The sequence below is a fragment of the Festucalex cinctus genome, chromosome 7 (genome assembly GCF_051991245.1).
Source record: "Festucalex cinctus isolate MCC-2025b chromosome 7, RoL_Fcin_1.0, whole genome shotgun sequence".
NCBI classification, from domain to species: domain Eukaryota; kingdom Metazoa; phylum Chordata; class Actinopteri; order Syngnathiformes; family Syngnathidae; genus Festucalex; species Festucalex cinctus.
This window is the reverse complement of record NC_135417.1, coordinates 9,409,346-9,434,282: the sequence shown is the minus strand read 5'-3', so window position 1 is coordinate 9,434,282 and position 24,937 is coordinate 9,409,346. Positions and strand designations below refer to the sequence as shown.

General features: G+C 40.4%; 1 protein-coding gene across 3 annotated transcripts in view; it reads left to right on the top strand.

The window, feature by feature from the left end:
• The first annotated feature begins 7,712 nt into the window (after positions 1-7,712).
• Positions 7,713-24,937, top strand: part of ddr1 (discoidin domain receptor tyrosine kinase 1) — a 56,213-nt gene continuing 38,988 nt past the window's right edge. For all 3 annotated transcript variants that reach the window (XM_077527948.1, XM_077527949.1, XM_077527947.1), the window contains exon 1: positions 7,713-7,996. The gene's annotated coding sequence lies outside the window, so the exon portion shown is untranslated. The remainder of the gene's footprint in view (positions 7,997-24,937) is intronic.

The following is a 24,937-nucleotide window of genomic DNA, read 5'->3' as shown; positions in this document are numbered from 1 at the left end:
ATAGAGGGATGGAGATCCGGGAGTGGAGGCGGGCGGGAAGCTGGTCAGACTGTGGTTGCCGTGGCGACAAAGACCAAAAGGGTCAAAAGTGCTTGATTAAAAGTAGCCTAGTTTGTCTGTTCTTACTTGGCTCACTATTGGAATTTTAAGTAGGTTCATGCGAGCGTTGCTATATAGTGAAACGTCCAATGTGGCCATGAAATATTTATTCAGAGTTCAAGTAGTACTTTAAAATTCATAACTGGCATACAAGTGCAAACAAACGTTAGATAATGCAGCCGTTGATCCATTTTCTGTTGTGCTTGCTGAAGAAGGTCATTCCATAATTGGGGACCAGCGGTGTCCAAACTATGGCCCGGGGACCATTTGCGGCTTGACATCTTTTTTTCCAGCGACCAACAGCATAGACTAAATATGACATTTGACACTGCCCACAAGGTTACAAAAAAAAAGGGGGAAAAAGTGGACTTCCAATAGACCTCAGTGCTGCCCTGACATGTCACAATGTGGTACTACACCGAAGACTTGTGTACTGTAAAAACCCATTAAAGAAAAACAACCACTTAAAAATTGGAGGAACGATCAACCGATTATATGGTAATAAAATGGAACTTAAGTATTTAAAAAAAACGGTTTAATATGTCACACAGCTCTCGATTCCTTGCAAATATGCCCCCCTAGAGGTTGTAAATGTAGGGGATGACATCAGAGCAATGTGATTTAATGTTTACTTTTGTAAGTGCGTTCCATCACAATTTTCGATGATGTCAGATAATGGGGGAAAAAGTCCAGTATTCCCAAGTAACACATGTTTGGGACGGGGGGGGGTAAAAATGATGAATGTTGCGTCCGCTCGCCTGAAATGAGATGCACATTTACTTGTTGATTGAGTTTGGACTGAGAATTGGCAACGCCGTCACACGCCAAAATTAGGCAATTATCATTTTCTTTCACGATACAGTCGTGAACAAATGAACAACAGATGGTTTTTTTTTTTTTGTTTTGTTTTTTTATGCGGTACTACAAAATTGGTGGGAAGCATCATAGCATCTCCGGTTCGAATTTGAGGCCTTTTAAAGTCACACGCATTCAGTCAAAGATCCTACAGTACAGTTGAACCAGAGGATGGCGGCCCCTACTGGATAAAAAATAATAATCCGCACCACACATGCGTATATTTTGGCTTTTGCGTGAAGCTTTAAATACTGTAATGATTTCAATCACATTTTACAACATAACCCACATGAAAAATGAGGGATTACTGTACATTGTTCCCCGGCTATATTGCAGTTTGTTAGCGTGTTATTTATTTATTTATTCATTTTAATGTGTTTTTACAGGACAGTATACTGTAATGTGGGAAAGGAGAGCCACAGATTCCAGTGTACTTTGTGTTAGGTTGAAAGTTTCAACATGCTTAAAGAAAATGGGGAAGCACATAACTACACACATTTTTTTTAAAAAAATTTTTTGTATGGTCTCTCGATATTACATATTTTCCCCTATTTTTTTTTACTGCTGGTGAAATTGTGACGCTGCAATTTACGCAAGGATTACTGTATTCACAAAGACCTCCTCCTGGCCTCAATCTCTCTGCATCAATTCCATTCTGCCACTTAGATCAAAAGCAAACGTTAAACTGAAGTGTTTGAGATGTTTGGCCTTGATAATGTGACCTGATTATTTCACTCTCAGCCAAGATAAAAGATGAAAATCAAAATGCTTTTACGCGTCCGTATTTAGCTTCGAGACAGGAAAGAGCAGACTGATCTCGCTCCCCTTTTGTGTGACTTTTTCAACACTTTATATCCAGCTGCCGTTGCTTTGTTGGTCACCAGGGCAACCGTCAATCCCATGGTAAAAATGTTGACCTTTTTTCCCCCGTTATGTCCTTTGTGTCACTCCCTCTCTAATCCCCGCTGACCCGTTTTCACATTTTCTGAAAAAGCGAGTTTCTTACGGGAGGAATGTTTGTCACACTTTCTCCCGCAAGCCCTCCCCTCCTCTTGCTGAAGCGTTCCAGCTTTTGAGTGAAAAGCAGCAGAGCATAGAGAGCAGGTCTGATCCTGTGAGGAATTCTTTCGGAGAGTGAGGACGTTGTAAGACGAGCCGTCCCGTTTAAAGAGACGTTGCCAGAAAGAAGTACAAATACTTTTTTACTGTACAATAGACTTGTCAGGTATATTCTTTTGTATTTATTTTTTCCATATATTTGTTTTTACCATTTTTTTACCCTGTATTTGAAAAAGGATATCTATACTTTTACTCCTTTGTCAACGAGTGAGTGTGATGGGTATTTTTTTTTACTTTATCTCATAAGTGAGGACACCCCTAAATTGTTTTAAATATTTGATCTGTGACGACACCGAACTGCAAACTGCAACAAAAGTGAATGCACCCCGTAGTGAAAGTGTCCAAATTGGGCCACATAAGCTATTTTCCCTGCCAATGTCATGTGACTTGTTAGCATAACAAAGACGGCAGATATGAATGTTATATTTGCTCTTACACGCTCTCATTCGGGTCACTGGAAGTTTAATGGGGCAGGTATTGGCAAATAAGTCCTTGAGAATAATAGGGGGAAACAATTGCTCTATTTTGAAGGGATACTTGATTCATTGAGCCATTTTCAGCAATAAAATGTTAATATTTTGTCTATAATTAATGTAGTAACTTCATGATTTTTTCATGTACAAGTAGTACCTTTCAAAAGTAATTTTTCTACTTGCTGTCGACTGATGATGACATCACCTGTGCTGGGGAAGTAGGTAAAGACCAATCATGGCTCAAGTTACTTACCAAACCCAGAAAACAGGTGAGCTATGATTGGTCGTTACCTACTTCCTCAGCACAGGTGATGTCATCATCAGTCGACAGCAAGTAGAAAAATTACTTTTTAAAGGTATGAATTGTACATCAAAAATAATGGTTATCAAATAAATTTAGGACAAAATATTAACTTTTCACTGCTGAAAATTGTTCAATGAGTCAAGTATCCCTTTAAAAAGCCTTTTGGGAGATAGTGAACAGGTGGAATAAAGAGGTACAGCAGTGACATGTAGAACATTAACAACGTTGACACCCACATACAAAAAATATATATATATTTTTCATCGTGCTGAGTTATCAAAAAGGGTGTTTGATGTAATTCACAGTTGAAATTATTAATATTTCAGTCTGTTTTTTATTTTTATTTTACTTACGTTATTGAACCAGTGCTTTTACTATTTATCTATTTACACAAAAAAATCTATTTCTACTGAAAATCCCTGTAACGTGCGAATTAAAATGTCTTATAAATTTGAAACACCACATAAGAGTGGTTTTAACAACCCTACCAAATTTGAATGATTAGGAAAAACAAAACAAAAAAACAAAAACAAAAAAAACCACACAGTATATGAAATGAGGCTTCATTCATTAAAAAATAAAAATATTTAAAAAAAATCAAGCCTTCATTCCGCTCTCAAACGTTGTGGACATGTCCGCTGAATGCGCTAAAACCGCGCCCCGCTCAACTGTTAACCGTCAATCAAATACAAGTATGTCTAGCATCTGTCTGGCACCGACACATTCCTACATGTTTGAGACACAAAAATATATCCGCATAACGCCTTTGGTGGCTGGAATATATCCCGTCCGGACGTGGTGGGGAAAATCTTCCATGCCATAACAAGAAGCGTTAGCACAAGCTAGCTTGCAAGCTAACAGGCTTCCTGATGCCACGGATGAGCGGCAGGCTCGCTAATGTCAACTTGCTTGGTGTAATTTTAAGGTAGCCGACATGACAAATTGAGTAACACTTGGGAGTTTAATTCAGTAAAACACCTGTAAATTGTGACATTCAATGAGATGCGTTTATAGGCTGTAAGCATAACTAGCTAGCTAATTGTGCGTAACTGTATGCGGTAGCGCAAGTCAGGACAACATTGTTGCACATTTTCAGAATTTATCTTCAAACATGAATACTTTTTTTTTTTTTTTTTTTTAAACAAATCTCTGAATTCACTTTACGAGATTTTAGTACCGAGTGTGAGTAGTTCTGCCAACTCGAGTGATTTGAGGAAAAGGTAACCAGCCAGTGTTGAAAATACCGCGTCATTTTATCGCCTCCAGACATAGCGTCAAAACATCTGGACAAAGTGGAAACGGATAAATTAAAAAAGGAAGTATTCGCCTCAGAGGCATGTCATTGGACAACACAAACAGTCCAACTGTATGTATACACACCCCCCCCCCCTCGCTCTGACAGCTGTGCAGGGCCGCAAGACTCAGACAACGCAGATCACTCGCAGAATGCCAAGCTTGCAGTATGTTGGGAAGCAGCGGAAAACCACATGGCGAGCGTACTGCCCGCTCCTAAAACATCTCATGTGTCCTCTCTTTTCACTGGGACGGAATCCACACGCAGGAAATTGGGAGGTAGGTTGAACTCCACTATTTTCCCATATCGCATCTATATGAGACTTCAAGTTCTTGTGTTTGGTTTCAACACGTGTGACTTCAGGTGGATGTTTTAACAAAATCAATAAAATAAATAAATAAATAAATAATGAAAAGACTGAAAACTGAAACTACATTTTATGTTTACAAAACTAAATAAAACTAACAATAATTATAGCAAAAATGTCCTTCATTTTAGTCTTTGGTAATTAATTTCATGCATGAGACTTTGATTTATTTTGATATGAACCGGAATAAGGACTTTTGAAAGCGTGTCACACAGAAGTGATGTCATCTAGCACCAGCCAATAGAAAAGCACCTTCAGATGACGTCACTCCCATGCAGTTTTTTTTTTAAATATTGCGCACAAATCATACACTTTTTTTTTTTAAACTAAAACTAACTCAAACTAAGCATTTATTACATAAAAAAAACTAATAAAAACTTACAGAACCACCCTGAAAACTAATTAAAAGTAACTACATTTAAAAAGCAAAACTCAAAACGAAATAAAAACTATAACCTTGCTAAGGCAATTAACAAAAACATAACACTACTACTGAATGATTAAAAATAAAAATTTAATTGTGATTTTTTTGTCACCCTCGATATTGCAATTTATTATGAGATTATTTTTTTTTCAAGGTTTTTTCTATTTATTTATTTTTACAAACATAAGCAAAACAACCTGTATTACAACAAACCAAACCAGATTTACATAAACGTTTTGATCTCGTCTATAACGGCTTACGCTCAAATTGAAGCGAATGAACCATGAATTAATGTCAACGTTTATCTACGTTAGAGCTGTTAACTTACTAAAAAAACTTCAACTTGCAGTCTGAAGTGTTCACGACTGAACTAAAGGTGGCAAATAACTAGAGCTTTGCATCGTTGCGTATGCGGCACGCACTCAATGGAAAAACATTGGACACCTCTGGGTTCCATCCAGAGCATATAGATAGACCTGAAGCCTGAGTACTAAACCCCCCCTCTGAACCCCCCCATCGTGGACTCGCCTGGACTCTGTCAAGTGTGAGTGTCACCAGATTTGTTTGATCGGCCTCCTCAGAGAACATCTCGGCGGTGTCATGATGAGGCCACAGGGGAGAGGAGGTTGCCGTATTTAGCTTTCTTTCAAGGTGAGCAAAGCGATGACATCACCATCTTTTTTTTTTTCTCTCTCTTCTTTTTCCGTTAGCCGTTCTGTTATTCTATGTTTAGAAGGAAGGCAGTCAAAAAGTGGTGCGTCTGTTTTAATTACAAGTCAGCCCCGTGCAAATATCATCCTGTCAAAGTGGAACAATTTACGGCTCGCTTTAGCCTCTTATAAGCGCCACGGCGGAAGTTTGTTTGCTAATTGGCAGGATTAGCTAACAAAACCTTCTGGAAGGTGCTAAAAAAGAATGTGCTGTATTTTGGTGCAGTAAAAGCGAGAGTCGGGATTCCCCTGACACACACACTTTTGTTTACTGTATACAGTGTGGACCCTCATTATGGAGGAGTTGCCGATTTAGGTTTTTAGTTCTTTTTTTTAGGTGGTACTTATAATGTAAAAAGTTTGAGAATGTTTTGTCAAAGTACAAGCCCAGAAATCAAAATGGCCCACTTCCTGTTTAATTTCCTGCATGGTTAATTGAGACTGTTCAGTGTACTAATGAAGATGAGAAAAAAATGTCCTTGACTTAATAAAAACTGCTAAAATCTATGGACATTTTATTTCATGAACAAAAACGAGACGAAAATTACATGATTTTGTAAGATCTTGTCTCTGCTAATCTGTCACGTCTGTGACACTGTCATTTGACACACAGCATAAACATGGGACAGAGGAGGTGGATTCACGGTGAATAGTTAAAAAAAGTAAATTATAGTTAGAATTTAAGATTAATCCAACGGCTATAACGTTCCAACAATAATAATGCGACTGCTAGCTAATGCTGGCTAACGTACTAGCTAATAGCATGCAGCCATAGTAGCCACTGTAATTGTGTGTGAATTTGGTTTTCATCAAAAAGATGAGAACATTTTATATGAAATAGTTTTAGAACCAAAAAGGTTCAATATAATCTGCTGACAAAAAAATATACAGGGATAAAAAGGTTGTCCTGACTAAAACTATAGCCTAAAAAGTTGACTGTTTTTCTTGACTAAAACTTGACAAATAAAATTACATTTTCTTGGACTAAAATAAAAACTAAAATGCTAGATTTATAGTTGACTAAATACAAATGGGATTAGGTTAACTAACTGTGATAAAAACTAACAGGCGTGACTGAAATTGGACTAAGACTAACAAAATTAACATTAGTTTGGAACGTATCAGGCTTCATATATTTCATTTACTGGGTGTAAAGTGCATCTTTTGGCGGCATTTATGGCCCACAAGTGTGCAGTAAACAGTATCCGAGTGTCCCCATGTCAACCCAAGGTGCATCCCAGTGTGTTAATGACCTTTATTGTCCCCTCGAGCTCAAGTTTTCGCCCTCCTCCCAGTCAAACGGGCATGTACCAGCACATAAGGAAATCGGAGACGGTAAAGCTTTTTCCTGCAGAACTGCACAAACACACACACAAGGCGGCTCTTTTTTTGAAGCGCAAATTTCCTCCCAGTTTCTGTGTCTGCCTGGGGGGTCCCATATCAACAACTCTCAGCCTTTGCTGCCTCATTGCTGTGCTTTACTGCAAAAGCCTTCAATCTTGACTCATGATAGCCCAGGGGCCGTAATGTTATGCTGTTACGCCATCAACGCTCTGTAATAAAGTTGCCTTCACAAGCACTGGGTCCACATTTAAATGGCTTAAACCAGCTGGTTTGTAACACTAAAAGACAATTCAGAGTTTATGTTGGGAAATAATTGTATGAAATAACAATAATGATGAATAAACACATTTGGTGCACCGTGGTGGTATGTATCACAAAAAGATAGTTCACAGTTCAAATAATATACATTAAAACGACTTAATGTTTTTTTTTTTTTAAAGGACTAAAACCTACCATCCCAATTTCTACTGTATTGTGTTTATTATTGGGAGCACAAGGCATGCAAATCAGAGCTCCTGCGCAGTATTTTAAAAGGCTTTACACGCACACTTCAGTTTCACTCGAAAGTTATTTGGCACGGAGCCCCGCCCACCACAGCTTCTTATTGGACCACGCGCCCACCTTGAATATCCAATGAGGCACCTTGCTCTCACCCGTGATTGGCCACAGCCGGTGCAGTTATGTAAATGAGCACCTGGTGGCGCCCGCTGTGGGCCGGCTGCCTCGCCACAGTCGCCACAAGCAGCGAGCTCGCATTCACGGTCGGACTCGCGACTGTCTCGCGTCTCCTTCACAACATTAACCGGACACTTCACTTTTACGTTTCCTTGTGACAAGTGGGAAGTGCGCCAAGCAAGCCAGCGAAGCCAGCTCGCCGACTTTGGAGCTAACGTTTTGGGGGAATTTTGTGCCGTGGACACTTGCGAGGCAAGCGGGTCCGAAGCGGAGTGACCGAAAAGTTTTTTTTGGGGGTGCTGTCAGAAAGTAGCGACTGGGGGCTCTTTAAGGTACGTTTGCCGGACCATTTCCGTCCTATTTACGGCTGTAATGTCACTTGTGCTTGCGACTTGTTTGCGTGTGGCTTGGCGTCCGTCAGTCTGCTCCTGAAGCGGCTCTGGACGGCCGCCACGCTGACCGAGGCGGCCCCCCGCCAGGCGCATATAGGCGGACCAAGGTGTAACGTTGCGCAGAAATGTTAGCAGCCGCGTATCTGAAATGCTCTGACGGTGTGCATCACGTCCTGGATTTACTGCAAACTCGAGCAGGCGGCGAGCAAGCAAGCAAGGTGTCCTGATTATTGAGCCAAGTCACTAAAATTAACTTAATTTATCATTCTTCATACTGTTTACCATAAATATGAAGCTGTCATAAGTTCGCCAATGTGGAACATTGCTTAGAAGACACTCGACTGTACACTAACTCGAATAATGTGACAGTTGAAACATTAATGCGAATATTTGAGACGCCTAAACAGGCTGGAATGTTTGTTTGCTCTTTTGGTCCAAACAGGCCACCATACTCCATTAGCTATTCATTGTTCACTCTGCTGACTATTAATATGACATTTGAAAAACAAATTTGATTTAGTAAGATAGCTCACAAGTGTTACTACGGAACGCTTTGCCTTTTTGGACCTAAAAGGCCACTATAAATCGCTTATTATTTAAAGCAAACCAAATAATTTGACAGCTGAAACATATCAGGAATATTGAGATGTCGCGCTTTGGCATCTGGTCCCTTCAAGGCCACCGTACACCATTTGAATTACTGCTGATCATAATATTATTGTGACAGTAAGAACTCAAATCTGATTCACTCAGATTTACAAATAAATATTCTGCATTTTTTTTGGTCCCTCAAGGCATTTTATACTGATTACTATGAGCTGCTGAATATTTTAATCTGTTTGAAGTAATAACAAGCTTAACTTGGGAGATATTTGTCTGTTTTGTTCTGTTGTCTGTTTTGTTCTGTTCTGTACACATCTTGCGATTCACTGCTTACGCTGCTGCCTATATTAATGTGACAGCTGAAACACAATTCCAGAAGCTGAGCAGTCGTAACGAGTTTCATAATGGAGAGCTTTGCCTTGTTTGTCCCTTCAAGACCACTGTATATCACTTGTTATCAGCTCCATGTCATATTAATATGACAGTTGAAAAAGTGTCCTAACATGGTTTCACTGCAGACTTTTTTTCCATTTTGCCCCTTCAAGGCCACCGTAGCCCGCTTGTTACATACTGCTGACTATTAATGTGACAGCTGAAACACAAATCTGACTACTATGAAGTCATACATTTACCAATTGAGTTTTATTTGCATTTTGTGTCCCTTCAAGGCCACAGTAGAGCACTTGTTATTCAGTGCTGACTATATTAACATGACAGGTGACGCACAAAGCAGAATTTTGAGTAGTCGTAACAAATTTTCCAACGGAGGGTTTTGTCTTTTTGGTCCAGTGAGTAGCCTTACCTCTATTAGCCTAATTTTGATATATCAAATGCTCCTGGGAATGTGTTTCATCTCTAATTTGAGTCTTAGCGTTTCTTCCCGAGAGCCGCATTCCTCCTGACTTTCTTTACACGGCACCTCCTCGACTAAAACAAAGTCAAACAAAAGCCATTCTGGCGAAAATAAAAGTCACGCAACGGCCCCTCAGCCAGTGCTTTGGGGTCATCACCTCTATCCATGCAGGTGTAACACCTCATTACCCTTACACTATCTCAGGTGACCTCAGATGACATCATCACGTGCATGTGGGTTTTGCCTTGAGGGGGGTGGGGGCAGACACAAACATGACCTGAGGTCCTGTGGCTTGCTGTGAAAACAGGCTCACAAGTTTTCAAATGAGCAGAAATTACTGTTGTTTTTTTTTAAAGACCTTAAACTTGAACATACATACTCGGGGTGTGCTCAAAAAATCGATACGGCAATATATCGTTACATATATCGATACGCAGGCATCAGAATCGATATTGCTCGTTAACTTTAAATAGGTAGTTAACGTTTGCCTTTGCAGCTTGCATTGTACCTAAAAAAATAATAAAAACCAGCAGCGTCTTTGAAGTTGATTGCCTTCAATTAATGCAAAAATAGCTCACCAGTGATTGGACACTGTGTCTTGCTAAGAAAAATTCAAGCAGAGGAAGAATATCAACGTTTATTTACTTATAAACTTAACATGGCACGTGTGTCAATGTATCAGTTTTCGTATATTTTGTTTAAAAAAAAAATGAAATAAAATGTGTTACATGGGAAAAACAATGCTGTTTTTATTTCCCAAATATTTTAAATAAGCACATTTCCATGAGGTTGGTGGCAATACCCAGCCCTAATACATACTTATAAAAGTGTATACCACTCAATTTTTTTTTGTTTTATTATATCTATTCATGGGACAACAAAAGTGAAAGAAGTCCAAAACGTGCCAAGAAATGTTAATGTGATGCAATTGCAGCCTTGCATGCCAGATGTAAGTAACGACAAATAATATACAGTCAAAAAAAGTCCATATGGGACGAGTGGGTCCATGCGTACACAATGTATGAATCATCCATCCATCCATTTTCTTGACCGCTTATTCCTCACAAGGGTCGCGGGGGCTGCTGGCGCCTATCTCAGCTGGCTCTGGGCAGTAGGCGGGGGACACCCTGGACTGGTTGCCAACCAATCGCAGGGCACAAAGAGACGAACAACCATCCACACTCACACGCACACCTAGGGACAATTCGGAGCGCCCAATTAACCTGCCATGCATGTCTTTGGAATGTGGGAGGAGACCGGAGTACCCGGAGAAGACCCACGCGGGCACGGGGAGAACATGCAAACTCCACCCAGGAGGGTCCGAGCCTGGACTCGAACCGGAGACCTCAGAACTGGGAAGCGGACGTGCTAACCACTCGACTACCGTGCCGCCCTGTATGAATCATATACAGTAGAATTATCCCTCTTTTTGCTATTTGTTCATAATAACCGAAGTTGCCGTTTTGTAGCACTGCTGCATTTGCTGCAAAGGCGAAGTATGACGCACGTATAGCTGCAATTTCATGCTGTGCTCACCTTTCTTGGCACATAAAACTATTCGACGTGTTCATGGCTGCTGGCTTGAAATGCCAAGCCCGCCCATGAAGAGCTTTTTTAACTTTATAGGCTTTTTCGGAGCCGTTTTTGCAAAAAAAAAAGAAAAAAAAAAAAGAGGAGCTAAAGCGGCGCAAAGCTATTTGAAACGAGGAGGGGCACACCGCCTAGTGTTGCCGGCATCCTCCCTGCTGGCGTATGCAGGTCGCCCCGGTTGCTTGTTTAATGGGCTTTTGGCTGCTAATTTCTCCCACGGCATCCCCCGGGAGCAGTTGGCCCCGTGTAATTGCTGTTTATGTGCTTGCATGGTCCAGCAGAGGGAATGGCGAAGATGGTAAATGGTTGGACAAGATCGCTACATGGGAGTTTGTGTGCTGTTATGCTTTGAATATGTTGTTGTTGTTATGCTGGGAGGAAAATTGCGCTAGGTTTTTTTTTTGTTTGTTTGTTTTTTGGTGCATGATGCGGTCATGCATACAGAAGTTTTGGGCTCTTAATTTGTCACCATCTTAAAATTTTATTAACTGTACAGGCAATTTTCATGTACATTCTTAAAGGGATACTTGACTCATTGAGCCATTTTCAGCAGTAAAAAGTTAATATTTTGTCCATAATTAACGTGGTAACTTCATTATTTTTCATGTACAATTAGTACCTTTTAAAAAGTACTTTTTCTACTTGCTGTCGACTGATGATGACATCACCCGTGCAGAGGAAGTAGGTAATGACCAATCATGGCTCAGTTTACTGACCACACCCAGAAAACAGGTGAAACTGCTTGATGATGAAACTGAAACTGATGATGAAATGAAATGAAAACTTAGGAAGTGATGAAACTTAGCTATATTATAATACTAATTGCTGCAAATCGGAAACGGATAAAAATGTCCTCTTTTTTTTTTTTTTTTTTTTTTTTTTTTTTTTTTTTTTTTTTTTTTTTTTTTTTTTCTCCCCCTGATGAAAGAAGAAACTCTAATCTTTCTTTTGGTAGGTTCCATGTTTTTATAGCAATCTAACACAATATTCGGTGGGTCTTGAAAAATCAGTCAAAATCAATGGAAAACAACCGGGAGCGAAGGGGGTCGCTTCAGTGAAAATGTCTGGGAATTAATGGGTTAAAATGTAATCACTTACATTTTTTTTTTTTAATATAGAATATTTGATAAATTAGAAAACGTGTACCATGATAAGTTGAATTTTTTTGTTGACATTTTTCTTCTTTTAATTCTTCTTGGCAAGTCGGTGTCCCATCACTGGTGAGCTATTTTTAGAACAGAGCCCACTTACTCGTATACGCTGGCACCTACACAGTAAGGCCAATGCGTGTGTGTCATTGGAATTGAATAGAATACAAAGTGTTTTTGTTGTTGTTGTAACAATGTCACCTCGATGATTTTGAAAAGAGAAAAATAACTTGTGTTGTTGAGAGAGAAAATACAGACACAATAAGAGCACTGTTTGGTCCGCCCTGGTTGATCATTGACCACAGCCCGTTTGGCACTTCATCTGCTTCATTGTCTGGTGGGTGGCGACTTGTTTGCATTGTGTGTCTTGTTGACCTCTGCCAAGACTTGAGCAGGTGTATCCGAGCGTTGAAACTTCCCAAATTAAACCCCGCATAATGGCGCGTCTTTCACAGTTGCCTGATTTTTCAGGCTAACCGCGCCAGAGCGCAATAACCACAATGGCGTTTTCAGTCCCAAAGTTCGCCGGTTCACGTGACCTCCACCACCAAGCAATCGGCCGTTAAATAGCATCGCCGCTTCAATTCCCCGGGCCAGACGGTCAGGAATTCCAAGGCCGCCGAGCAAACACATCAGATTTGTGTCGCCGTCCGTCTTTCTAATGGGAAAAGAAGGCAATGGAAGACGGGGAATCTACTGTCCGGCTTTCTCAAGCGCATTCTCATCTAAGTCTAGACAGATTCGCCTTACAATTGAATTGCCGGCTGCGGTCAGAAGAGCACATTGATTGTGTTAACGGGAGGCGACACTTCAAAGTGGGATTGTGTCGATGTGTTCGTGCGGTTTTTCTAGTCAGTGACTTCTCAAATCTTTATTGGATTTTCCCTATCGGTGAATCTTCCAACATGACTTCTCATCCTCCTGTGCCAAGGAGATTATTTTCTCATCGCAGTTTGTTTGTTAGGATTAAGGAAAAGTTACTGATCTGGTTTCCACAAAATTTTGTGTTGGGTTAGGGAAAGGATACAATTTGGCTTTCCAATGAATTATGATTGCACATACTTGATTTAAGAAGAGGCAAGATTCATTTATTTTTACCCAAGACGATCCATGACACTTCAAATCCTTAACAGAGATTCCTTTTATACATGTTATCTTTGTTTTCTTTAATTGGCCACTGAATAAAAACAGTGGACATTCATTCAAGCACATTGCCGCTTGTATGTTACACGTCTTCCCCTCTCCGCCCCCATTTTTACCAAAACACAAATGTTTCTCATGAGACAGCTTTGGCACACCTTAAGCATAAATTTATCATTTCACAGCCATCACTATATATGGTGTAGGTTCAATGTTTTATCAAAGCCACCATCCCGTCAAGGGACGCCGTGATTAGATAGCGTCGACGCCGCTCGCGTGTGCATGTCAGGGGAAAGTTATATTTTGGCTTCTAAGCTTGACTTCAAAGAATTTGTCATTTGTCTCCGATCATATTTTGGCATGCCGGCTCCTTTTTTCACTCCGGGCCCCGCAAAAGAGAAACCCCCTGCACCCCCCCCCACCCCCACCCCCCACCCCCAGCATATGAAAGTTGATATGAACAAGATGATGTCGTGCTCTGCCAGTCACAAACACTCAGATGACATTTCAGGGATTATTTGAGGGATTGAGTCTGAGTATTGATATTGTTAGGTAGACACTTGAGCAGAATTTGTTGGTACGCTTCCAGTAAGGAAAAACTAAAGCCTGGTACAGATAACCGGGTTATTCATGTCCTGGTTTTGTCTCTTCCCAACAAAGGATTCCAAATTCCAGGTTGTTTTTGTTTTTGTAAACGTGTCCTCTAAGATTATTCTGTGGCGTAAAGTGTGTAGAAAGTGAATTTGTCCCGATAATAGGGTCCCAAACTGGTTGGGGCAGACAATTTTAAACATTAAACCTGTAAAGCGCTTTGAGACTGCTAAGGCTGTTTGAAAGCGCTATATAAATAAGGATGACTTGACTTGACTTGTTCAGTATTTACGCTAAATAAACGTCGTGTGTGGGGAAAGCCGACTATTCCCGAGTGATGACTCCGTTACGTGAAATGAGCGTAATGTAGCTAATCAACGAGTGACCTGACCGAGGAACAAAGAAGCAGGCGAGAGTCCGACCAGTCTTGCTAAGAGAACAGCAGCCATTAGCTTAAATTGAGAAGTCACCTTTAGCTTGATCAGTAAACTACAGTATGAAGTCCGCTTTCATGTTATCTGTAGGACTTTCGCCACGGTCTGACTCTTCTCGATGTTTCAGTTACGAGGTTTTTTTTTATAAAAATGAGTCCCCGAGACGACCATCCTTAACCTCCTTTTGTGGCCCCTCTTCAATGTTGCGTCTCGTGCTTCTTGGTTGTTGCTATATTTCTACTTGTTTGTTTTTGTTTGATTACACAATTCTGTCTTGGGGGACAAGATTCTAGATTGGTGGTGGAACAGAATTATTCATGGTGGCGTCACAAAACTTCCACCAAGTCAAGAATGTCCAAGGACAAAACATTGGACTATTCTGGGGAGCTCTGATCTTATAGCTGAAACGGTCCTAATCAGTTAATTCATTACTATGCTCATTCCTAGTTTGACACAGTGCTTGTCTAATTTTCTATGGTTTCTCATTATAAGAACATCAATTGCTTTTGGGTAGTATCTCTTCCAAGATTGACGTGCGTGAGATTGAATGTCTGCCCATCGTGACGGGCCTGCCAGTGTAACTTTTCTAAAAAAAAAATAAAAAAAAATGGCTAAAAGTGGATGCAACTCTAGCTCATCTCTGTCTCTTTGTACACATTCTTTGTCATTCTTTCCTTTTTAATACTTGCTCATCTACTCAAGACCGCACACATACATACAGACCGCTCGGGGCCCAGTAACCCGGGTATCAATCACCAATGTCTCCTGGCAGCGTCGTCGGGGCTGTAGAATAGTTGGAACGTGGAGCAAAGTCGTGCTCGGCATCAAAGTTGAATAAGCCACGGTACATTTTTGCTCCCAACTGCGAGTTGGCTGATCTGTCTTCGTGCCCGTGGGTGGTGGGGGGTCACATTAGCATGAGGAACTTGTCATGAGCTGTGTAATTTAAGTCTCTTTAGAAGGGGGCACCGTGATTGAGGTGTCAGCCTGCGGCCCAAGCTTAGCACTTCTGGCAAAGCTCACACTTTTTTTTTTTTTTTTTTTTTTTTTTTTTTTTTTTTGTGTGTGTGTTTGTTTTTCAAGCAAATTTCTTTGCCTTTTTCTCTGAGTGTTGAAGATGAGGGAAGACAGTTAAGTGCGATACCTGCACATCTTTAGAAATTTATGTCTTTAAATCTGAGCCTTGTACTTTATTGGTTGCATTTGATAAGGACTTGGGTCCTCGCAAGATTCTTACGCTCTATGTTGCGGACTTAGATCTGGAATGTTTTCTTTTGTGAATCCAAGGTGGGCGAAAAATCCCTTGAGCACACCACAGGTTAATCACGCAGGTCGATTTTTCAGAGACATCTGATTAACTTTGCCAACAAAATGCTTAAACCCGATTATCTGTTGGTGTTTACCTCACCGTGACTCAGACTGCCGAGCTCCACCAAACTCGTTCTTGTTGAACATCTTTCAGGACGTCCTTCCTTCCCTCTCGTTCTATCCATCTTTCTATTTCCCTCTTCTGTGCTTTCGGAATCATTTTGTTCTTCCTGAACAGCTGCTGCTCTTGTCTCTCCGCTTCATTGCAGTCGGTCCGTTTTCTCGGCGGACCCTCCCGATTGAGTCGCGCCGGCCCGTCACATGCTTCCGCTCGCTCGCCTCTCGAGCAGGTGGGCTGGCGTGACGGCGCAAATTGAATTCAGGGAGTTTTGTGCCAAACTCCCAGCGAGGCATCCACAAACGCTGACATGACGCTGACGTGTTAATGTGAGCGCGTATTTGCTCATACCTCATTATGAATTTTAACACTGCCGGTTTTCTCATTAACGGTTAGACGCAAAGGTCACCGCCACCTCCCTGTTGAGTTCATTCTTGGCAGCAGGAAATTAAAACGTGAAAAGCTTTCATGAATTAAACTAACATTTAACACTGATACTGATTTCTAACCCTAATTAAAGACACTTCAAAGTGATTTGTAGAACCAAAGCAAAAAGTATTAATTTAAGTAGATTAAAGCTGCAAAAGGTGTTGTTTTAAGTTGAGTACTTGGGTAATATCACAAGAACATGTTGCGGTTTTGGGAGATTAATGTCTGTAATATTGATGATACCCAACCCAAACAGTTTGTAATGATATTGGGCTGAGCTAGGGCTCAAATAGTGAAAATCCGTGGGCAGCATTACCCATAGATGGTACAAGATTTCTCGACATGAAGCTTCTCAATTTACTTCAATGTAGTTCATTGACAGTAAGATGCTACAAGATGGCGGCAAAGCAACTCGTTATTGCTTTGGCTTGAGCACAAAAAAAGCGAATAGGTGAGTTTTTCAGGGAGTAGCAGAGGATAGGTTCCACCCCAAACCACAAATATGTATATTTTTAAGATGTAAATATTTTTCAGAAAAATGTAAAATTCCTGACATTATGAGGAAAAAAAGTTGTCCATTCTTTTTATTTAAAGAATGTTGCAGTTTCATCACAATAATATCATCTGATCTCGTATTTAAAAATAAAATCAAGAAATTTTGAGAATAAAGATGTAATTTTAAGCATGTGTAATATTGTATAGATTATAGTCCCAGTATTCTGATAAAAGTCATAATTTAACAAATGTCAGAATACAAGAATATTGTTGAAATTTTATGACAAAGCTGAAATGTTACCAGAAAAGCTTTACTGTATTTTTTATTTTTTTGGACCATAAGGCACACTTAAAATCTTTTAAATTTCTTTAAAAAATCGACAGTGCGCCTTATGTATGGAAGTCGGCCTTATGTTTGTCGTGTTTAATTCAAATTCCTGTTATGTTGGCGTTTCTCATTCACATCCGCATCTATGTTTTTGTCATTCCGGCACTAGAACTACTTCCTGCTTCCGTATTTAATGCGAAATGTAGTCCCACTAGCTTAATGCTGCGGTCAGAGGAACGCAAGTTGAGCGTTTCTGGCGGCACGTTTCAAAATTTGCGAAGTCAACAACACAGCCAGCTTCCAATAGCTGCCATGACTGAGCAAAATGTTGGATAATGGTGAGTGTATTGTTTGTTTACAGCTGTTGAACTGTCAACCAAAATAGCATTTAGCATTAGCCAATGTACTAGCATGACCACTGGTCCCCTCACAGTCTTCATATTACCAGACTAAAGTCACAATTGAGTTCAGTTGAATTCACTTCTGTCATGTTAGGAGTAAAAGTTGGAATCTTAGAATAAAATATTGTAATTTCCTTATTATATGGAAATAAAGTTTTGAGAGTTATTGACGGTAGTTTCATGTTAGGAGAATCTATTTAATATTTAATGGCATTATCCGAATAATACAGTATATGGCACGTCTCTAGAGAGGCCAGCATGTAATTGCGCACGCTCATAGATTTTTCCAGACTCATGCATTATTCAGAGATTCACGGCATCTCCCATAAAAATAAAAATACAAGATAAAGACAAGGCAAAATACATTCTTTGCCTGTTTGTGCAGCACAAATAATTGCATTCTTCCTCGGCCCATGTACTTCACGTTCACTAACAAACAAACACCGTCGACAATAGGAGCCCTTTTGGCTCAGGTAAAACTGTTGTCATGGTAACTAGTCAAGAAACGTCGACGGCGCGTTGCGCAACACCTGATATGTGATCGTTTCCAAACGGGGTGATCAAATTAATGAAGCCCTCACCGCGCGAGGCGTGTCGAAATGAAAGCGCGAGGGCTACTATTGAGCGCTCGGCCGCGCTTTTATCGACTGCCCGCGTCGGCACAAAAGTAAAGGCGCCGCGCCTCCTCATTCCTGCCGGATTCGACAAAACAAGCGAGAGGGAAAGTGAAGTGGGTAGCCTATCGCTCCGCATGTCCAGACTTGACTTGTGTGTGTGTGCGCGTGTGTGTGGGAACCAAAACACTTCCAGCTCCACGTTTTCAGTCCAAACTTGTCCTCCCACACACACATGCGCTCGCTGTTGTGGTGGATTTTAGACTCCCCTAACGTCAACCTTACAACAGTGCTTCCCAAACAAGTGAGGGATCAGCGGGCGTGCCTTGGGAAATGATACAATTTCACTTAATTGGGCTGAAAACTATTTATTTACAAAAAAAAATGTTTTTCGTCTCTCTATGCCAGCGACCGATATCGGGCTGAAAATTAAATGTTCTTCCGTGTTATACGAAACTTAACGCCACATGCACGGACCTGCTCCAAGTGTAATGCAGCGGCTCGGTGATGCCATGAAGCGCTGCCTCCGTGAGTGAAAATACAAATGACGCTTTTACCGTCTCGCTTTGCTCTTCAGAATCTGGGCTGGCTGCTTGAGCGTATAGCCAACCGCTCACCTCGGCTCAGTGCCCTAAGCGCTGACCCCGGTCGTCATGGTAACGAAATCTTTGGTTGCCATTTTACCTGAGACCTTTTATGAAAGGAGCCTGGTGTTTCAATTGTAATACCGTAAGTCTCCTTTTAATAAAACCGATCGTGTATAACTTCCGCTGCAGTGCTCTCGATTCGACTAATGCAACATACCAGAACGGCTCTTTATGAGGATTAAAGGATTAGCTTTCCCCGAGTGTTAATTATTTTTAATGTCATTTACGGTAGAGGCAGTGGCGGAGCTGACTCAAGTGATCACGGGAATGTTTGGATACCTGTGACTTGGCTCCCTTTATACTATGACACAATTCATTTATATTTAGCGACGTATTTGATCAGAATGTAAACAGCTGAGAAGTCTTTATTTATCATACTATTCACAGTCAAAAGTTTCATGAAATAAAATGCACGCACATCCAGAACTTTGCCCAGCACATTCATAATACAATTAGGGTTTATAATTGTGACGAATGAAGAGATTTTGCAACGTGATTTGAATGAATGGGCCATCAATCGCAGGATGCAAAATGGCTCCGGCTGTCTGACACAATTGCGCATTCTGATTGACTGTTAGCTAGCAAAAGCAAATTGGTTCAATGAGATAGGAGTGGACACAAAAAGTGTAAATTGAGCTCAGCAAACTGTTGATTTTTACTTTGCTGCATCCTGCTTGTATTATGAGTTTGCTGAGCAAAGTTCTGACGTGTGTGTATTATATTTCATGAAACCCTGACCGCGGATAGAATTTTTTATCACATTTGTTGTTTGGAATTGAGGCAGTTTTGAAACAAAACATGGAGAAGAAAAATGATGTCTTGATTGCTTGTTTATATGACATTGTTGTCTTATAACGTTTTGGAGAGGAACCACACACACGACGCTCGTTCTCGTTGGCAGTCGACTCAACTGTGATGCTCAGGATAATGAGCTTTGCTGTCATTGCTATACTGTAGCTTTTTTTTTTTTTTTTTTTCCCGCCTCTCTGGTAATGATTGACGCCGTGAGTCACAATGGACCCCCCCTCCCCTTCCTGAGACTAATTAGTGGTTGGTTCCAGTCGTCTTCCATCAGTGATCCAGGGCACGGCCTGTTGACATTCAGACAGACAAACAAACAACTCCCTCGTTCAACCTTGGCAGACGTTCCAGTTTGAACTTCAAACTACTTGTGAGTTATGGATTGTTTCCTCTGCCAAGGATTGGTCATGAACACTAAGTTATATGAATTTATGTGATGTTTTTTTTTCTTCATGGCGGCGAGTCATAAAGGAAAATGTGCTTTTGGCCTCCAGCTGGTCGCGATGTTTTCTTTCACCTTGTAGCAAATGTGACTGCCGCTGATGAAGCCAGTCTCGATCTGGCAGCTGGAGTCGCGGTCATCAGTCAACGTTTGCCCCCCTCCCTCCTCCACGTCTGCCGTGCTGACATTGAGGGGTCCGAGTGGAACTGCGAGTCCTTCATCGATTGCAGTTTGGTGGCGTTTCGCGCCGGCAAACTCTTATTGCCTTCATTTTTCCGCTGCTGGAACTCATTCATAGATCTCCGCCGCTAAGACCTTGTGAATTTGTGCAATTATTAAGCTGCTTGTGTGCTCAGAGGGGGCCTTGTAAGCAGAGCTGTCTTAATGACTCACAATTTATTCCAGGAAATGTTCCCCTTAACATGCTTTCTTGCGCTTGATTCACCACCACTTTCTTTTCCTTTCTTCTTTGAGGTGAAGTGCTTCCTCTGTTTCATTTCAACGTCTTGGTTCTCAGTCATTTTGCTGTTTTTAAGAGCTCGTGATACATCCATCCTCCAACACCTCTCACAAGTCATCGTAGCGCTACATACCACTGCGGTGATTTCACTTCCTTGTATAGAAGAATAGTGTGACACGCAAGTGTAGAATTTGATGACCGATGATGACCACTCATATCGCACTAAAGTTGGCTCACTCAGCTTTGCTTTGCATCCTGTAGTATTAATGTGAATAGCATGTCAATGGTAAGGACACCTTAACGTTACGTTGGCACTAGCCCGAGTGCTAACTTTACTATCCAGAGTTTTAACATTTTGTGTCGTTCTTGTTCTCAATCATTAATACTAGCTTAAGCGCTAATGTGAGTATTCTCAGACAATAGACGTGTGATTACTAAATTAGACAGACTTCTTTTCATTTTTATGCAATTAATTGACTGGTGAGTTGTACTGGTGTAGAGCAGCTGTGTGCCGGAGCTTATACAGAGTACAAAACTTTTGTACAGACAATGTCGTGCCAATATTTATTCCAAAGCTTTACAGATGTACTGCTGACGTCGAGTCGGTTAGTGCGGAATCGAAGGTTAAACTTGAGTATTACTTGACCACTGATTTAAAAGTACGTTAACCTATCCATTAATCATTCAACAAACACAGTGGGCAGATTTGCATGGCCACTTCAAAATGTCCTTGCTGGTGGGCTCACACTTTCCTCAGTTTTGTCACTGAGTCACAGCAAAAAAAAAAGAAAGAAAAACTGTTTTCAAGAAAATACACAAAATGACCTCGAGCGCCGGGTTGCCTTCCTCTCCTCATCCTCCAAAGCGCTGCGAGGAATGGAGGAGTAATTCATACTTCCTTCCCTCCAGCACTCTCAGCACTCTTTGGGCAAACACCGACCAGTTTGAGCGTGCCGAAAGGAAGTCCAAAACAAAGAGCTTCGTACTCTTCATGTCCCCTGTGGCCGTTAGTCACCTCAAATAGAGGACGTGACATCTTAAGTTGGTACTGAAGTCAGGTCTAACTTAAATAATTCCCACCCATGTAATCCAAGTCAGCAAAGGTCCAATTATTGGAAGTCTGTGAAAAATTATCCTTTGGTCTGGGTTGGGAGTGATTTATTTATTTTTTAACTTCCTGATCTGCTCAGAAAACTGTCGAAGCTGACAATCGCAAATGTCAAACCTGTTTAAAATGAATGATCCTAAATCCGTTTGTAACTGTTCTGTGAGTGTGATGTTAAATGGAACAATGTTTGGGAAGTGACATGTCGCTCGCGCTAACAAACGAGCAACTGGCTACGTTGAGTGTTTGTATAACTTGACACATAAGTCATTCACCGAAATAGAAGTGACAAGTAAAAGTCTTGGTCTCTGTAATATTGTTACCAAACGAGCTAACGTATAGCCTAGCTTCTTGCATTTCTTATTCTACTCGTACACTTTCTTCTTCTTTTGTATATTCCGACAGTCTTTATGGGAAGAATCTTTTTGGTAAGAAGAACTTTTTGGTAAGAAGCTGTTGGTAAGAAACTTTTTTTTGTAAATAAAACTTTTGTAAGAAAAACTTTTTTTGTAAGAAAAACTTTTTTTGGCAAGAACTTTTTGGTAAGATTTTTTTTGTACAAAAAAAAAGACATTTTTGTAAGAAAAACCTTTTGGTAAGAATTTTTTTTTGTACAAAAAAAGCTTTTTGGTAAGAAAAACTTTTGTAAGAAAAACTTTTTTTTGTACAAAAAACAAACAAACAAAAAAACTTTGTAAGAAACTTTTTTTTGTATGTTTTGGTCAGTTTTTTTTTTTTTTTTTTTTTTATTTTGTTTTATTTATTTTTTTGGTCTAAAAAAGTTTCTTACCAAAGTTTTTCTTACCAAAAAGTTTTTTTATTTTTTATTTTTTTTTATTTTACCAAAAAGTTTCTTACCAAAAAAAAAAAAAAGACACCGTGCTGCCTCTCACCGTTAATTATTGGTACTACAACAGACATTGTCGTACATGTGGTGTTTTGTGTTGGTAAACTCACAAGTAGCAAGCAGACCCAAGGATTTTTTTTCTTAGTCATTTATGGTGCCTCACATTTTCAAAATCAGCCCGCTTGCACCACACTCCAGTGGAATGAAACATGGAAAACTTGTGAACCCTGGTACTCCAGCTTTAAGGTCATCAAACAATGTCCAGCTGCGATTTCAAGGAAAGCAAAACAGGACGAAAGGAGACAATCTCCTTTTCATTTTTTATTCATGTTGTTGATTTTGATAAAGAAAATGGAAAGCTGGGCCGGTTGTTGGAGAGAGGCCAGTTTACTTCCACAACACTGCCAAGGTGCCTTTAGCAAAGCTCCGAGCTTCCAAGTTGATATTGGGTGCTCAACATTCAGCTCAAATTTTGTATTAATAGCAGATGATGTTGAGTTTTTTTTGTGTGTGTGTGTCTTGGAATGGCAGACATGAAATTTGTGTTATTGGATAGATTACTTGTGTAAATGTGGCGCAGATGTGCCTAGATAAAGAAAGCACTATTGACTCTTTTTCAAACATGCACCTTTTACCTCGCTTGTTTTGTGAGCGCATACCGTGCATACCTGTCACTAAATGGTAAACGAAAATGGCAGAGGTGGTAAACAGAAGTTTATGTTGAGTAGGCATGCCAGTTTTCCTTGTTTCATCAAAACCTTTTCTCCAACCTCCATTCAACTTTTGACAACTTGTTGCCGAGAAACATCTTTCAAAGCGTTTGTGGCTGCAAACCAACAGAAACTCCTGCAGCGAGCACACATGGAGACTGTCAGCACAACCTTCAGAAACTTTCTACTTAATAGCTCTGTATTAAAAAAAAAAAAAAAAAAAAAAAAAACAGCCACTACATGAAAAGCCTGCTTTCACATGTTTATGTGAGTCTAAGTAATTGTAAAAATTCGTTCCGGGCCTGCAAATTTAGATTTCTCAAGAGTGAAGATGTACAGTATTTTTATTTTATTTGGCGTGGAAGTTGTGAAGCAAATATGATTAATTGAAAGAGTAAAACTGTTTCATGGTGTGTTCACATGATCACTCTTTAGTTCAGTTTAATTGGATCATGGTTTGTTTTTCCCTTTTGGTTCAGTTGGTTTAGTTAGGTCTGAACTCAGTTGTAAAATGTCAGTGGACCAAACCAAACATGCTTCAACATTGATCCAATTCGCCAACAGTTAAAAAAAAAAAAAAAAAAAAAGACGTTTGACTCATGGTGATGTGATAAACCAGATGAACCTCTTTGTGTTGATCTCGTAACTCTGCGTAACTCTCTGCTCACCATGCATACCACCACCCTCACTCACCACTCCAGCAATTTTCTTTTCCAAACTACTTCTGGTCATCATCTTTTCAATTTTCTGAGAAATAAATAAATGTAAACACTGAATTACTGAATTCACCTTCAGTTTGGCATGTATACTGTTAGCATGTTTTCAACGTATTAATTTGTTCATGACATCCCAGTAGATCACATGTGACTATTTGCTGTTACTTTATGGTTTATGTCGTGGTCACTACATGGTTTTGCTTTAGCCATTGATGCTCGCTATCTAGCTAGTTAGCTAGCTAGTTAACGCCCTAGCAGGTAAACGAGTACCATGGGAGCTAGCTAGGAAGCTCGCTAGCTAGCACCTTGGGCTAAAGCCAAATTGTGGCAGGGTTTTCACTTTCTGGACCTGCAACCTCTGCTTTCTGTGCTGCTGTGGTTGTTTTTAAAATCCTCTATAAATTGAGGAGCAATCCAGATATGTTGTCAACACAATCTGCTCTGTTTTGCAACGTACTGCCACTGGTACCATACACCAAACCCTCGTTTGGCTGTTTACGTCAGGGCAGTAAGTAAAAGTGCCACATGACCTCAATCCCACTGAGGGACTGATGTTGAAAACTGCAATTAGTGGATTCTTTATCAACCAAACAAATCTTCTCCTCCTGTTTGGATCTCATTATTGAACTGATCTTGGCTTCCAAGTTGGTGCCACTCCACAAGACACCTGCCGGTGCTGTTGCCACTCATCTAATCATAGAAAATCCTCAATGAGGCAATGATGCAAACTAATAAAAGTCTCGTCCAATCGTGAGTTTTTGCGTTTGCAGTGCAGTGCGAGCAGCTGCTCACATGTGCATTCATTAGAGCAGCGCCTGGATTAGCCAAGACAAAACGTCAGAGCACAGCGGTCCTTTCTCCCAACAGCTAACCACAGCTGTTCAGCACCACTTGACTTGGCCAACAAAACATGGTCTCGGATGGCTGCAGACGCTTTTGTTCCTGCTCGCCAAAACATTTGTCTGGCGTATTTTTTTATTTTATTTTTTTACACTTTACTCCATGTTTGTGATGTTGTCCTTTTCAAGAAAAAAAACAGCGCTACGGGCAGTGTTTTTTTTTTTTTTTTTTTGATGAGTGACACCTGATCAGTGGAGATTC